The sequence below is a fragment of the Haemaphysalis longicornis genome, unplaced genomic scaffold (assembly GCF_048455015.1).
Source record: "Haemaphysalis longicornis isolate Haplotype H1 unplaced genomic scaffold, Haemaphysalis longicornis Haplotype H1 scaffold_18, whole genome shotgun sequence".
NCBI lineage: Eukaryota > Metazoa > Arthropoda > Arachnida > Ixodida > Ixodidae > Haemaphysalis > Haemaphysalis longicornis.
The window spans coordinates 5,599,518-5,615,546 of record NW_027526282.1 but is presented as its reverse complement, the minus strand read 5'-3'; the positions used below and the strand labels follow the sequence as shown (position 1 = coordinate 5,615,546).

The 16,029-nt window shown below is 47.5% G+C and overlaps 1 long non-coding RNA gene across 1 annotated transcript in view; it reads left to right on the top strand.

The window, feature by feature from the left end:
* The first annotated feature begins 390 nt into the window (after window positions 1-390).
* LOC144166591 (uncharacterized) overlaps window positions 391-16,029 on the top strand; it is a 32,769-nt gene continuing 17,130 nt past the window's right edge. The window contains exon 1 of the long non-coding RNA XR_013321712.1: window positions 391-525. This is a non-coding gene — a long non-coding RNA (uncharacterized LOC144166591). The remainder of the gene's footprint in view (window positions 526-16,029) is intronic.

Below are 16,029 nucleotides of genomic sequence, written 5' to 3'. Positions count from 1 at the left end.
TCTTTGTTCATGCGGGAAAACGTAGTAGATGTAGAATGCTGCGAAAACCGGAAAAAAGCATTGGATTCTGAAGTTAGGGTACCTGAGGCGGAAGAAAAGCTACTACTGACGTCTCTTACCGCAAGTTCGATTATCACCAAGACCGAGATTAGAACAACAAGTCGGTGTGCAACATATATTTTTTGTTTCGATTTCACAGCACCTAACAGATGCGTCACCCCCCAAAAAAAGGAAGTGCAGTCCAATAGGCGAGAAACTTGTTTTCATAAACACACGCTTCATCATAAGAAAAACAACCAACTTTAGAATATCCATTGTTGTTATGTCAAGAACGCACAATTTTGCCTCGGGATAGTGCGGAGCATTCGTTTAATTCCGCAACCTATATAAGTGGAAGTCTTACTGCTTTGCACACGGAGTAAGCTCTTGCAGTTCGATAGACGCTCCACTTGGAGAAGAGCGGCGCTATGCACCCCGCTTACTTTTTAGTTTTGCTTTGCACACCATGGCTTGTCGACAGTCGACGTAAGCTGCTCTTTTCACAAACTTACCAGTCATAACATTTGAAGTAACAATCTGCAGCGCATCCTTGCGTCAAGAATTCTGTAAATCGCACGAAGAAGTTTATGCACGTATTCAACTGTAGGGAATGTGATCGTGGAATAACATAGTATGAGTAACCAATGACAGGATACACGTTAAGTTATACATTAGGCTATGTGGGAACAGATCGTTGAGTAGAACTCACGGAAACGCTGTCGTTGATTATATATAAGATTTTATTTAGCTAAGACTCCACCTTTGGAGTATTTCATTCTCCAGGCATTCATTGTTTTCAATTCTGGATCATATTTGGCTTATAATACAGATACACCATTAGAACCCCGAATGGCATTTAGGGTAAAATATAATAGTAATTCTTTTTGCTCTGGAGGGCTGATTCTCAAACTGCGCAAATCTAGGCCTGTGCATTTTTAAACTTTTGATAAACCAGAGCCTGCCGCCGCTGTGCACCAGTGCACGTGCAGGGCGGCTACACGCAGCGCGGGAGGTCACGCGACGCTATCACGCGGCATTCAGCGAGAACGCAGAGGGTAAACGCGGAGATGTGATTGGTGGGTGCACCGTCTGACTCCCCCGTTTCTGTCTGCGCTCGTAGCTCATTCGGTAAGACTGTGGGCTCTTGCTCCGTTTTTCTGTTTGTTTCAGTTTCGATTCCTGGCGGTGCCAGTAACTTCTTTTATTTGTTGGCGGGAGTTTTGTGTTGACACCAACAATCGCGACAGAAGCCTTGGTACGTAGAGGTAAAAAGCTTCGCTTTCAGAAAGATGAATAAGTAAAAGAAGGGGAACGTAAGGTCAGGGGGTAAGGAAGTGTGCATGTTTTAAGAAACACTGAAGGCAACTAGCAAGTCGGGCTCAGATAAAAGTCAACTGCCCCGTAGCCCTCTGAGCGTTTATTTGGCGGCAAAAGTTTCCTTAATTGGCGATAAATTACCCATTGCGAAACGCAATTCATTACACGCGTGTTTTCATCACATTTCTCGTGACGCAAACGGTGACCGGAAGCCAGCGCGACAGCGGTGTTGTCTAGCACGAAAACCTACCGAGTCAACGTCGCGCCGCAAAAGCCACTGGTCCACTGGTCGCGTTCTTGGCGCAGACGACAAAATGACTTGTCCGCCCGGCGCATCCGTAGCTGCCGCTTGTTGTGCGCAAATCTTGGTGCCACACTGGACGTGCGATTATTGTTAATTAATGTGGAAGTGCCGCACAGACCTTTACTTTAACTGAAAAGGTCTAGCGCTGTCCGCTAGACGCTAGCAGACAGCGCGACAGAAGCAAGAACAATGTCAATGGCGGTCTTTTGCTTTGCAGTCTCATCTCAAAAGCTCAAAATGGACTGCCCGATTTTCTCGCATCCATGAAATGCTATCTTGGTAGACCTTTTACGCTGTCCCATTTTCCTTGTTTCCCGGCTGCCCATAATACGGCCTTAGTCTACATCGACCAGTGTAGCGCCTGTTCCGTTGTGGTTCGTGTACTGGAACAGTCCGTACCAGCGGATACATAGCTGAAGGATAGAAGCGAAAGTGAAGTAGGACAGGGCATGCGGCAGGGCGCGGACGAAATCCGATGCGCCGTATTCTCAAAGTTCACCGCGCGGGGCCGATGGGAGGTGGTTGCGTAGTATCATGGTTGGGGCTTCTACACAATGGGTTGGCCTGCTTTCTGTGCACTCGGCTTGACAATTGGGACCATCTGTTAGTTACACTTCTAAGACCGTCCAATACCTAATGTAAAAACCGCGCCGAGGCACTCGGGGCTATACGAGTGCAAAAATGTCATGGCGCGTGCATTTGCGTGCGTTTACTATACAGGCGTGCGTGTGCACTTTCATCCGAAAACTCGAAGAAATTCAATTTTACGGTTCGACACACGCGCTTACCTAGCGCAGCCTTGGAATACGTAGAGTTTGAGGTAACAGGCATGTGACTACGCCGAACCTGCAATAACCACCGTAACCGCCAGCGGCACCGCGCCTTGGCAGCTTCCGAATACCGGCATGGCTTGAATTATACCTGTAGTTTTATTATTGTTTATGGCCTATGGAGGCTAACGTGTGCAGAGAGATTTCATGAGTTTTTTTTTTAAAAGCTTGTGTGCGCCATTCTCGTTATGTCGTTCCTCGCGTACTCTTACTACATCCGGTCAGTCTCAGTTTACGTAATCTATGCTGGGCGCCTGATAGATGCATTTTAACGCGTACCCTTCTTTACCGCGTAACCCCCCCCCAGCCAGAACCGTTTAACGCCCTGCATTCCCACAAAAAGGCACATTTCGCAAAACTTCCACCTTTATATGTTATATATCGTAAATAGAGATAATTGGTCGGACAGAATTGTTATAAAGCAACAAATAGGAACAATAGAAAAAAATTGTCAAAATGGGGAACCATGTAACGCCCTACATTTCAATAAAAATCCAGATTTCGCGGAAGTCACACCTTTATTCGGTGTAATAACTTAACTCGAGTTAGGTGGTAGGACGAAATTCTGAAAAACCAAAAAATAGGAAAAACAGAAAGCAATAAAGAAAATGGCGACCCGCGTAGCGCCCTGCATTTCCACAAACATGAATTTTTCTAGGAAGTAACATCTTTAATCGTTATAATACCGTAAGCGATGATGTATAGTTGGACAGAATTTTCAAAAACCAAAAAAAATAAGGAGAAATAGCAAAAAATATTAAATATCGCGAGCCATGTAACGACTTCCATTTACACCAAAATGCCGATTTGGCGGAAGCTACACCTTTCCTATTCTAAAACTCCCCATTACCCCAAATCATTAACGACGTGTTTGGCCTCGTACACGGCCTCACCTTCTGTGAGCAATCGTCAGTTTCGAAATTGAGCTAGAAAAAGGCAGGCTCACTGTAAACAGAAAAAAGCCCACGTTGCAATTATAAATTCTCACGCCGCGGTCCTAATGAATGCTTAATATAGCCATGCCCAAATCCTTTTGACGGCGTTGAAAACTCGCGTTCATACCATTCACACATTGCGGACAGGTTGTCGCGAAAAGTAAACATATCAGCCGTGCATAGTACAGGCTACGTCAGTGATCGTTAATCACACCCGGCCATAATTATGAACAATATTGTAGGGGAAATAGGCACTGCTTAAGCCAAACTGCAGATCATAGCACCATTTTTAAGCATGTGCGGCTAAACAATCCGATCAGCGTTCTCCCGTAGTCATTCATTTACCAGCAGTGCGAGCAGTACGCGCGGTGAGATCACATGAGCGACGCCTTTCCGTCTCTGTTACAAGGTGTTTCCTTGCACGCACAGTCTCTTACATGTCACGTCAAAAGTATTTCATAATGAATTTAGAGCGTACTTTTCTCGGCATCAGTTGCATCGTCCTTGGCGTTAGCTCGCTGCGTACGAGCTATGGGTCGCGATACTACCTAAACGCTGCGGTGTCGCCGGGAACAAGTGAGTCGCTGATTGCTCACCCGGATTATTCGGTCTGCAGGGCACTTTTTGGGTAATTTGCATCAAATCCACAGGAAGGGGGGACGGTGGCCTCAAACAAACAAACAAACAAACAAACAAACAAACAAACACTCGGTCGCATACGCACAGCAAATGCGTTGTAGCAGACGACAACCCGACCCGGCGTCCAACAAGTGACGTCATTCGTAGATGGCACCACGGTACGCCCTCGAGGCCAATAATGTCAAATGTGCCAGCTCTGCGATTGGCTTAGGCCGGCAAAAGCAAACGCAACTTAACCAGGGCTTATAAGCTCGCTCAATGAGCTGTTTTCGCTTATGTTAGAGCCCAATATTTTTATAGCAGTAAGAATGGGGGGTGGGAATGAACAATGTAAGTTGAGAAAGTACACTAAACATAAAAATACCGACGCAAAAAACGGTTTGTACTTTAGCTGCAGAGCACTGCGGCGCTTTGGGGTTCTCTCAGACGACACTGGCCGATTAGCGTAAGTGACAGCACCTTACGTGACCATATTTGTCGAGCGAACACCATGTTTTATGAAACGATTGTTTTCTACGTTTACTAAAACAAGCCAGCTACAAATACAGTCAGAAACAAAGTAAAGGGAGACAACAGCCCGCCGTGGTATGGTGGCGCCATCTGGGTTGACTAACGGTAAAAAAAACTTCGCCGCACACCAGGGATAGCTTGAAAATCTGCTCTTTCGATGTCTTTGTAGAAATAACAAAAACACACAAATTGGCGGGAGTATCAGAATTTTAACTGATGTTGAATAATATATCCGCGAATGAAGCAGTTGTTTGCTGCCGGAAAACCGCTGGGGGTACTACAAAACATGAAATCTTTCGAAAAAAAAACAACCTTGTATTTTGTCTGCATGGCCCTTTTAAAGGGGTCCTGAAATACCTTCCGCCGATGCATGGATGTACATGTAACCAAATAAGACAATGTATTAGCAATCTCCTCCCGCAAGAATTTTGTTAAAGCGATGAGTATTAGCTGAGAAATCGTAAATCAAAAACCGCGCATTATCGTCGCGCCGCGTTTCCTCCTCTTTTCAACTGTTGACGGCGCGCGAGCACTCCCTCCCATGATGCTGCGCTAGTCAGCGGTGACGTACTTCCGCATTACGCTCCTCCGACTGCCGTCTGCTACGGGCAAGTTTTGTTGACACCATGAATTCCGCACTCCGCTCAAGGATGGATAAGCGAACGAAAAATCTGGCCGCATGTGTGCGGTGGCCTGGCCTTGCCCTTTCGCGGTGTGCGTTGCTGCAGTGCAGCACGTGACTTTTAATCGGCGGCGAACTCGCAGCCGCTCTTGAGGATCTTGCGCTCGGTCCCTTTCATGCACAGCGCACTGTTTATCCAAAAAGCGCCGTATCAGATGTGGCCCCGCTGGTGCCGGGTCTTATTTTGCGGCGGTGGTAATTCCTGCCGGCGGCATGTGAAAAAGACATTTTAAACCGATACAGAACCCGTGCACAAAACGCTTCAATCATGTGACCAGTTCGGCTTGGGGCGACGCGTGGTGGAGAGCGGCAACGTTGGCAAAACATGCTCCGGCGCGGCTCTGAGCTTTCTAGCGCTGGAGCGAGCGCCTTTCTTTGACGATCTCAAACATCGGTTGCCTTGGCAACAAGGCAGAAACCGCCCCAGAGGTCAGTTACGGTTGCGTGATCCCGGTTCAGCTCGGGGCCCCACCTCGCGACATGTGGGCACTGCAGACGTACTACTCACTCTCATTAGGAAGTGTGAGATGCGTTTGGCATTACAGGAGGCGATGGTGTGTGTGTTGTGGACGCCTTTGTTTCGCGATGAAATGCGACGTTGTGCTTCTGCGGGTGGGTAGTGCTTCCCATGATCTGGATTATCTTTCTCGAGCGACGTACGACTCAACCTCTTGTGGGGTATGTGCAGTGTGCGTGGCTAAAAGCCATCTCGGCTTGCGCGCCAGAGTTAAGTGACTTGCTGTTCGTCCCCGCAAACCGCGCGCGAGGTGAGTGCCGAATTTACGACGGGCAGGAGGAGGCAACCCATCGTCTGTCAATCGCGGTTCATACTTGCAACGCATGTTGTGACGTTGTGTTCGTTCGAAACGCATCTCTGGATTGTTTTGAAGTGGAAAAAAATGTATCCGTCAAACCCGGGCATTCGGCTCAGGGCGTTCTCTGCGATTGCACGAAAGAAGTGAAACGGGGCTTCAACGCTTTCTTTATGGAACGTACTCAGGTAAGAGAATATGCATGTCGTGTTATGGCCGTGTTGCATTCAATACGAACGGTTAAGCGTTTGTTTACACTTGTTTCGTTTGTCGTAAAATGTCCAAGCACTCCGGCACTACGCTGGCAGATCAGCCGGCGAGTCGACGCTGAGCAGACGACTCATCTCTTTGCCGGAAGTGCGTAAAAAAGCCGCCCAATAGCAGGACGTGTAGCTCATGACGAACATCTGGGAATCGATGATGTAGACATGTGAAGATGGCGGCGTCCAAAAACACGAAGGGAAGGGTGAAAAAAAAGCGACAAACTTTGCAACAAAAGTGTGAGCTTTCCGCTGCCCTTAAAAGAGTAATACTTGGCCCAGATGACCTTGACGACCCAATCTAACGATTGCGCTACTTCATTTAGTGTGCTCAAAATGCCTTTCAGGGCCCCTTTAAGAGAGACCCTGACGGCAGTTCTACTAAAGCCGGAAACGCCATTTTGGTAGGCCACCCTTTTCTATTGTATTTTGCGCGTTTGCAATACCTCCTCCGCCTTTGCTCGCTCTACTGTGGTCTGCTTCTTCTTCGCCTGGCGACCACTGGCTACGGGCCGGGAAGTGGAATGACGTAGGGCCTGGGTGGGCCTTTGGCGCCATTGCTAGGACGCGGTTGCGAGAGGCCTCCAATGGACGTGAAAGAATTACGTAACTTCCTCCATGCTTCTCGCAATGCGCGAGTGGCCACCGGCGTTTCTGCTAAGCTTTCTTTTCTCCATAACGTCCCCTAAAGGCCCGGGCAGCCGTTACGTGGCACCACAGTCGCTCCCTCGAACAGCGCCACACGTGGCCGCCCGTCAATGGAATGCCGGTGGTGGTCAGTGCGGCGTACCTGTGCATGGCGTTCTGTTGTTCTGCTCCGCTGCAGCCTGCAAATGTATAAATAGCCACAACGACATTTTTCAGATCGGTAAATCTTGGGAGTGGAGGCGACCTTTACGAGGCATGCCAGGTGTATGATTTACGCTCATACTCAGTAATTGCAAATCGCAGATGACGGTCAATGCGGCAATCTGGAAGAAGTGGAACTGCAAGTCCTTTCTTCGTGGAAGCTTTTCATGCTGTATTGTTGCCTGCGTGCAGTTTGGCGCATCGAGGAATGTATTGCAGCTAAATGCTCCTGCAAAGCAGTAGTCCGCAGTCGATCGAAGGATGCTGCGGGGCTGGCCTTTGGCTGTTGGTGACGGAACGGTGGCGTGCAAGAGCAAAAGGCAAAGCTCGTGGGTACCTGCTAAGATCTACCCCAAAATAAGAAGGCTGAGGGAGAACGCTACGTTACCTCAATACTTACGGTAGAAACGTGGTTTATTTCACGGAAATACGTATACAACAACCACCGGGAATCGTTCCAAGAATAAATGCCGCATGGGAGTAGAGATATATTGTTTGACGTCGAACAGCATTGCTTATGCTTGTGTTAGGACTTGGTTGCTGGCTAGTTGGTGTATGTTTTTTCAGGAACAATTACTGCGTGGCTGAAGAATGACAGACAGGAGCATGCCGAAAACCTGCCTTTATTTTCACAACCGAATGGCTGCGTTCGCGCTTTACCGCGGGCTGCCACCTATGCTTGAATAAACAGAAACTGCGTTGCTTGCACTGCATTGAAACCGCTGTCATAAGTTGCACGACCAAACAAAGCCCTCGGCAAAAACAACTTGCAGAGAGTTTGAGAATTGTCTATGAATGCGTAACAATTCTTTTGCTGTTTTCCGTTTCACCAGGGCCACCTTCCGTTTTCTCGAAAGCAATAAAGGGGCCCTGAAAGGCGTTTTGAGCACACTAAATGAAGTAGCGCAACCGTTAGATTGGGTCGTCAACGACATCTGTGCCAAGTATTACTCTTTGACGCGCAGCGGAAAGCTCACACTTTTGTTGCAAAGTTTGTCGTTTTTTTTCTCACCCTTCCCTTCGTGTTTTGCCCGGGTTTCATGGATACATTTTATTCAACTTCACAACAATCCAGAGATGTTGTTTCGAATGAACACAACGTCACAACATGCGTTGCAAGTCTGAACCGCGATTGACAGACGATGGGTTGCTTCCTCCTGCCCGTCGTAAATTCGGAACTCATCTCGCGCGCGGTTTGCGGGGACGAACAGCAAGTAGTTAACTCAGGCGCACAAGCCGAGATGGCTTTTAGCCACGTGCACTGCGCATACCCCTTGCGAGGTTGAGTCGTACGTCGCTGGAGAAAGATAATCCAGACAATGGGAAGCACTATCCAACCGCAGAAGCACAACGTCGCATTTCATTGCGAAACAAAGGCGTCCACAACACACACACCATCGCCTCCTGTAATGCCAAACGCATCTCACACTTCCAAATGGGAGCGAGTGGTACGCCTGCAGTGCCCACATGTCGCGAGGTGGGGCCCCGAGCTGAACCAAGATCACGCAACCGTAACTGACTCCTGGAGCGGTTTCTGCCTTGTTGCTAAGGCAACCGATGTTTGAGATCGTCAAAGAAAGGCGCTCGCTCCAGCGCTAGAAAGCTCAGAGCCGCGGCGGAGCATGTTTTGCCAACGTTGCCGCTCTCCACCATGCGTCGCCCCAAGCTGAACTGGTCAAATGATTGAAGCGTTATGTGCACGGGTTCTGTATCGGTTTAAAATGTCTTTTTCACATGCTGCCGGCAGAGATTACCACCGCCGCAAAATAAGACCCGGCAACAGCGGGGTCACATCTGATAGAGCGCTTTTTGGATAAACAGTGCGCGGTGCATGAAAGGGACCGAGCGCACGATCCTCCCCGAGCGGCTGCGAGTTCGCCACCGATAAAAAGTCACGTGCCGCCGATAGGTACTGCAGCAACGTACACCGCGAAAGGGCAAGGCCAGGTCGCCGCACAAATGCGGCCATATTTTCTGTTCGCCAGATTTTTTGTTTCTCCTTGAGCAGAGTGCGGGATTCATGGTGCCAACAAAGCTTACCCGTAGCAGACGCCAGTCTGAGGAGCGCCATAGCGGAAGTACGTCACCGCTGAAGAGCGCAGCATCATTGGAGGTAAGGCTCTCGCGCCGTCAACAGCGAAAGGAGGAGGAAACGCGGCGCGACGATAATTCGCGGGTTTTGATTTACGATTTCTCAGCTAATACTCATCGTTTTAACAAAATTCTTGCGGGAGGAGATTGTTAATACATTGCTTTATTTGGTTACATGTACATCCATGCATCGGCGGAAGGTATCTCAGGACGCCTTTAAATGGCTAAATACAGAGAGCGAATCACGTGAGAGCGAGGGATCGGAATGGACGTTGATTTCGTTACTTCATTCTCAGGTCTCTTTTTTTAGACACGCATTAAAGCGAACGGTTATGAAAAACTGTGATTTATTATTTCATTTTCAATATATGTTTATTTTTACGTGTTTTCTGCTACAGACTTAGGTTTTCAGACTTGGCTGTCACTATCCAGCTTGGGCGGCTTCTGCTCCATTCAGTAATGTTTTTTTAATTATTTACGTTTTCTCTTATAACGGTAAATGTAGTAGAAAAGCATTACACGGTTGCGTTCAGGTACGCGGCAAAGATTGTTTTCGCATTAAAAACACAGGTTCACGTTAACACTCTGCCGCACTTTTCGAATCCTTGGCCGTCCATCGCTGCCAGTGATTAATTCACACAGGTGGCCAAATGGGGAATGGAAGGGGGAGGGTTTGTAGCTTGGCCTGTTCGGTGGTTGAATTACTTGGACTATCGATAAAATGAACACTACAAACGCTAGAGTTCCGCTTCAGCTCTCAGTCTCAGATGCTTTCCCTCATGAAAACAGAAGGCACAAAGCCTACGGGTGCAGACAAAAATTCTAAACTGCCGCGACGCGTCCTAGGCCTCACCGTAATTGAACTACTACGGTAGTGCCTTTCTCTTCATAACACACGTATCCGGCTTTTCAATCTTCACGTTAAGGGTGATGTAGAAACCGCAGTGGTTGAGATCAGCGTACATAACTTACACTGGTAAAACTGAATACTAATATTAGCAATTTTATTTGTACTCAAATCGGGTGGAGCCAAACATACAGAGCTGCATAAAGCGCCCTTTTCAATGAGGCCCACACCCAACCTAAGAAGCGTTTGCGGAATTCACGTAGCCTTTAGTGTATCTAAAAACACAACACGTGTCTAAACATCATTTCACCGCACGTATCCGCTCGCAACACTTTAGAAGCACCGAAGCAAACGTGTTAGAAACAACAGAATGCCGTGTAGTCAAATGGGCTGGCCTATTCCATTAACCAGGGGAACGCGTTGTGGTGGTGCCACCCGTCCAGCCGCCCAGACCCTATGGGTTGTTTTCGCTTACGTGGCCTGTATGCAAGCAACAATGTGGTGCGCCACCAAGCGTCTGTATTGCTAAGGCCATATAGTTGCGTAGTTACTACGCAAGAAAGGAAACTGCGCCTGAGCATTCATGTCGGCGTGGGGGCAAAGTGCACAGCGGCTGGCTTGGCATGTCTATCGGATTACTTAGCGTCTTCTCGGGTTTTCTTTCTTTACTATGCATTGCTGTGTGTGCGAGGTAAATGGAGATAAATGGTCACACAGATTTTCGAAAAACAAAAATTAAGAAAAATAGAAAAAAAATAAAATGTTCACAAAGAGGATCTGACAAAATCAAAAAATGTGCACTTATACATCCTGCCCCCAACCCAAGAATAAGCAAAAGAGTCAGCAGAAAGACGTTCACAATATGGATCAAAATAGCGAAAATTACATTTCTTTTCCTCTTTTTCTAATTTTTTTGGTCTTCAAATTTTCTTCGGTGAATTATCTCCATTTACGTTGTGATAATCGATTACAGGTGTTGCTGTCACCAAAATTGCATGTTTTAGAAATTCAGGACATTACACGGTTGGTCATTTTCGCTATTTCTATTCGTAATTGGAACGTTATTTGCGCTCTTTTTTGTTTATTCTTGGGCTTGGGTAGAGATGTATAAGGATTTTGTCAGATCATTTTTGTGAAACTACTAATGTTTTCCTTTCGCGTTTTTGTTTTTCAGAATTGTGTGCGACTAATTATCTCCATTTACGCTATTATAACGATTGCAGGTGTTACGTACACCAAAAAATGCAGGTCGTTACACGGTCGTGGCTGCGAGGGTTCTCGCCAAGAATACTGCCCAATAAAAGAAAACATAAGGATATACACGATGACTTCGTAGGTTTCGTTTGGTTGTTTTAGCCTGCGTAGGACGTTGATCGCGTCTGTAAGGATCAGTGATTGTTTGAACCTGTCTGGCGTTTCTAGCCATCGAACAGCCCGCTGCTTGGCTAAGAGCTCGGCCACCCCAGGTGTAGTGTTGTCGGAAAGGTGTACGTGGCCCTTTTCGTCGCATTGTGGACCCACGAAGAGAGCACCCGTCTGGCCAGTGATTGGGTTAAGTGAGCCATAGGTGAAGACCCTGAGAGCTTAGTTGTAATCTTAATCTAGTCGCTCATGTGCCAAGGATGCTTGGTCCAGCTTCCATTGTTGAGCTCTCCAGCCATCGAGACTGGTGCGGTGTCCAGGGACGGGCGCGCAGCAACATCTGCTGTCTGCCGTGCTAGAGAAAACTGCTTTCTTGGTCCTTGCGGTTGCTCTTTGAGACGTTGCTTTATTATCCAACGTCCGGGCGGGCTCAAACCTAGGCGATGAGGTGAGGTTGGCAAGGGTGTTCATGCCAGCTTTTGAGTAGGGGTCCCGGCTAGAAGTGTGGTTGAAGCCCAACTGCTATCTTTATGTTCCGCTTGTTGAAAACGTCGAGCGTATGAACTTGAGTCTTGCTACGGGGAAGTACGATACGGTCAAAGCTAGGCGATGCTGCTGCGACAGATGCCTGTTGCAGGTGAGGTCAGACAGGGTGTTCATGCCAGCCTAGAGGTCCTGGCGTGGAGTGTGTGTTAGAAGGACAAGTGCTATTCTAACCACCCAGTTGAAAACCTTGATCCTATTACCTTGACTCTTGGTAGCAGTGTTGCGGAATGGGCGTACCCATTCTATTCCAATTCCATTCCGAGGAATTAGAACTTGTCGTAATTCCATTCCTTTCAATTCCTCGGAATGACAGAATTTAGCCCATCCCACTCCTGGAATGGACGGGCAGTTCAATTCCATTCCTTTAATTCCTCAACGTAAAAACTGCCTCAGGTGCTCTATCGAGTTATGGAGGAACGCAACATATATCTGACGTTATAATACGCGTTAAAAACGGCAAAATTATGCAAAATGTGTCATTCGTCACCGACTTGGGAGGTAGCAGGTTGGTTATATATCTCATGAAGAATACCTACCCTTCTAATGCAAACATTAACCATCCCTTCGTAACGAATGTAGACAGAAGCGCGAAAGTTAAAAGTGCGCCCAACCGATCGCCAAACCCTTAAACACCCAAATCGCTTGCGAAAAACGAAGCGATTCGGCGATTTTTCGCGCACTAAGTAAACGCATCTTCGAACGATTTAAATGTACACGGTTAGTGGTTTAAAGATAAAGATATACCATTGTATTCCGTGTTTATGATCTACGTTTGTGTTGCCTTATTTAGGACCGTTCTTTTTCGCAATTTTCAAGTAACCGTTTTGACCCAATAGAAGCCCGGTTTCAGAGAGATAGATAGCAACTTTATTTGCGACACCCTGGTTTAACGCACGAGCAGTGTGTTCAGAGATACTATCAGCTTTTCGGTCGAGCAACCGGTCTATGGTGAAATGTATTATAGTTTTTTGACAGAACGCCATCGGTTCCACTAAGAAAGCTATCGCTTGAAAAAGGGGCAATGTCACACACACTACCCCTATTTGCATAATGAGTAGTGGGATCGCGCTACTTATTATGGTGTTTCACATGTTAGCCTGTTTTAACAGTTAGTTCTTGCGCGACGCGAGATGACGCAGCTATTACGTTGATGTCTACCTTTTCCATTTCCTTGCACATTCTGTCGCTTTCTTTCCTGCTATCTGCTTTGCGTACCGTCATACCAGCGTATTTAATATGCTGTGGAGAACTCACACGCAGGCCGCGCGGAGCTTTCTCGCATGTACACGCATTTTAAATGCTTACTTTAGCGATTTCAAGGGAATTTACAGCATTGTCCACTCATGCTACTGTACCAACGATGGAGACGGGAGAGCAGCGTCACCCGTTAACAGTTTTGCATTCACCGAGGGAAAAGTCGTCACCGCTTCCACGTCGACCTCCATTTCGCTTGTTCCTTGCTCCCCTACCTCAGCCCAATCCGTTCAATTCAGGGCATTATTTATGACCCCCTCCATTAAAGTTGCAAAACCAAATCGCGACGGGAGTTCTGGAAAAATAAAGAAGTGTAGTCAGGCAGTTTGTTTTTATGAACGCGCAACCAATGTGCACGAGGACCTCATCAAAATTTTGAAATGGGGCTTTCTACCTGAAAAGCGGCGATTCTCCAACTTTCAAACCGATGACTAAGGCTTCAGTAATCGGGTCCGTTTGCACCCAGACGCAAAGGCCACGTGCACAGAAACACAGCAACCAAGCCACGAACCAGTTTGGCACAACTGGAGGAGAGGACCGCACTTCCGGTCGAAGCAATGCACGGTGCCGCACTGCTGAGAGCTGTCAAAACGCTCGCAAACAAGGGCGCTGCTGGAGCCGTAACTGTTACATTTAAACGCCATTTGGCAGCTGTATCTTCTGCATTGGCATATTTAATATGTAATTTAATCGTATATGCCAACTACCGTATCAGAGCGTGGAGGTAAAAAGCTCAGTAACACATCCTAAGCTCGCTTCTTACGCCTATGGCATGTGCCGGGCACTCGCACAGGGCCCTCACCCACAATTTTCTTTTTTTTTTGCTGCCTTGTTTTTGATTTTTTGGAGCCCTGCTTCAACAGACGGACATTGGGTCGACAGGCTGGCGCTGTATTCCAGGGAGATGCCTACCAGGTCGGATTACAAGCTATGTACAACGATATTCACTGTGCGCTAGCCCCGGGTAAGGAGGGCACGCGGAGTACCCAGGCTGACCCGTTGTTTAATGTTTTGTGCGCGAACGCTTTATATTGCGAGCTCCAAGATTTCGCAGCATCTACTTGCGGCGAGCAACACCGCGGCTTCGGATGCGCGCTGTTCGTATTCCCCACCCCTGCTTATCGATGCTATTCCCCGCATGCTGGCCTGGGAACATGGCACCTGCCACTGAGACGCCCGTCTGTCATCGGCGCTACGGACAGTTCTACAGAGAAACCTATGCCTCAAAAAGCCTGCCAAAGCACGAAGAGTCGACCTAAGAGCACCACCGGCCTGGAGCAGTTGCGCAGCTCGGAGTTCACTTTCACATGCGCTGCAGCAGGCTTTGCGGATTCGGTTACTCGAGATTCCGTATGAGTTCTCGCTTTTATCGTCGCTGCTCTTTTTGGGATATCTCGACGCAGTCGTCACCACAGGCAAATTGATGTGCCGGAAGGTGTCAGTGATGGTGGCGCCGTCGGCTAAAAATCACTATTCCATTGACATTCCATTCCTGGCAAAAGACGCTTAATTCCATTCCCATTCCATACCTCCAACCGTTGCCATCATTCCATTCCCATTCCATTCCGGCCCCTAGAAAAGGTATAATGAATCCCGAATAATTCCAATTCCGGAGTGGCAACTCCGCAACACTGCTTGGTAGGGCCAAGGTACGGGAGGGCGAATAGTATCCTATATTAAACGAGTCTTTGCCGTAGGCGGAGAAGAGTCTTAGTAGAACAACCCCAATCATAACCTGCGCACCGTTTCAGTATGTCGAGTAGCCGTCGGCAAATAAGATGGCTTACGCAGGATTTAGATTTGGAAGGGGGGAAGGGGGGGAGGAGGGGGAGGGGGAGGAGGGGGGAGGGGGTATGCGGAACTACAAAAAAGTTAAGAAATATTAACAAACAAAAATTTAGAAACGGGAAATTTAAGAAGCATACCGTGATTAAGACACTTCCTAGGGCATAGTAGCCACCATTTACATAACCTTCCGGTTGTTTTCCTAATCTCTGTGTTTAGGGGGTGGCATTGAAATCAAAGGCAGACGTCAAAGTCGCATAGCCTCACCGTAATGCTTGTGACGGAAGATGTATGACAGGCAATCTTTAGTTGATGACACAAAGAGTCAATATCATCATCAATTCTAATCGTTAACATAAAGCGGAACCGATGCAATACATAACAATGGATATCTTGAAGGCGAGTCCGTACTGCGTCGTAATACCGTGGAAAAATGTCTGAACAATGCGGTAGTGAACAAGCGCGGAGAAAGGTATACAACAAGGACAGCGCCGACACGACAGGGAGTGCGGGACAGCGCAGTTCCTGTCGTGTATCTTTCTCTGTCCTTGTCTTTTTTTTGCGCTGTTTTTGCCTAGATAACGCAGGACTACTTGGGCAAGAGAATTAAGCCCGTTGGCAACTGATGAACGTAAGGGTGCTTTGGTGGGTTAAAGCGGCATTTTAACATTCCAGACGCTATTATCTTCTTGAAGAATGCATACTTGCAAAATACCTAAAGCTGTTGTCTTAGTTTCTTTGCTTTGTAAGAATACTACTTACCTACGAAGGGGAAGAGAAGTCATATGAGAAACGAAACGCTAAAATTTGGGTTCTTGAGCATAGTTCTAAGCCCTGCGGCGGAAGAAAACCTCAGCGTTTAAAAAAAATGGTATTTCGCGACCAGCAGTGACTTTTTCCTTGAAGACGAAAGCAATATCCCGGGCCAAAGTATAGCATTATGCAGTATTATTCCTATCTCTGGCAT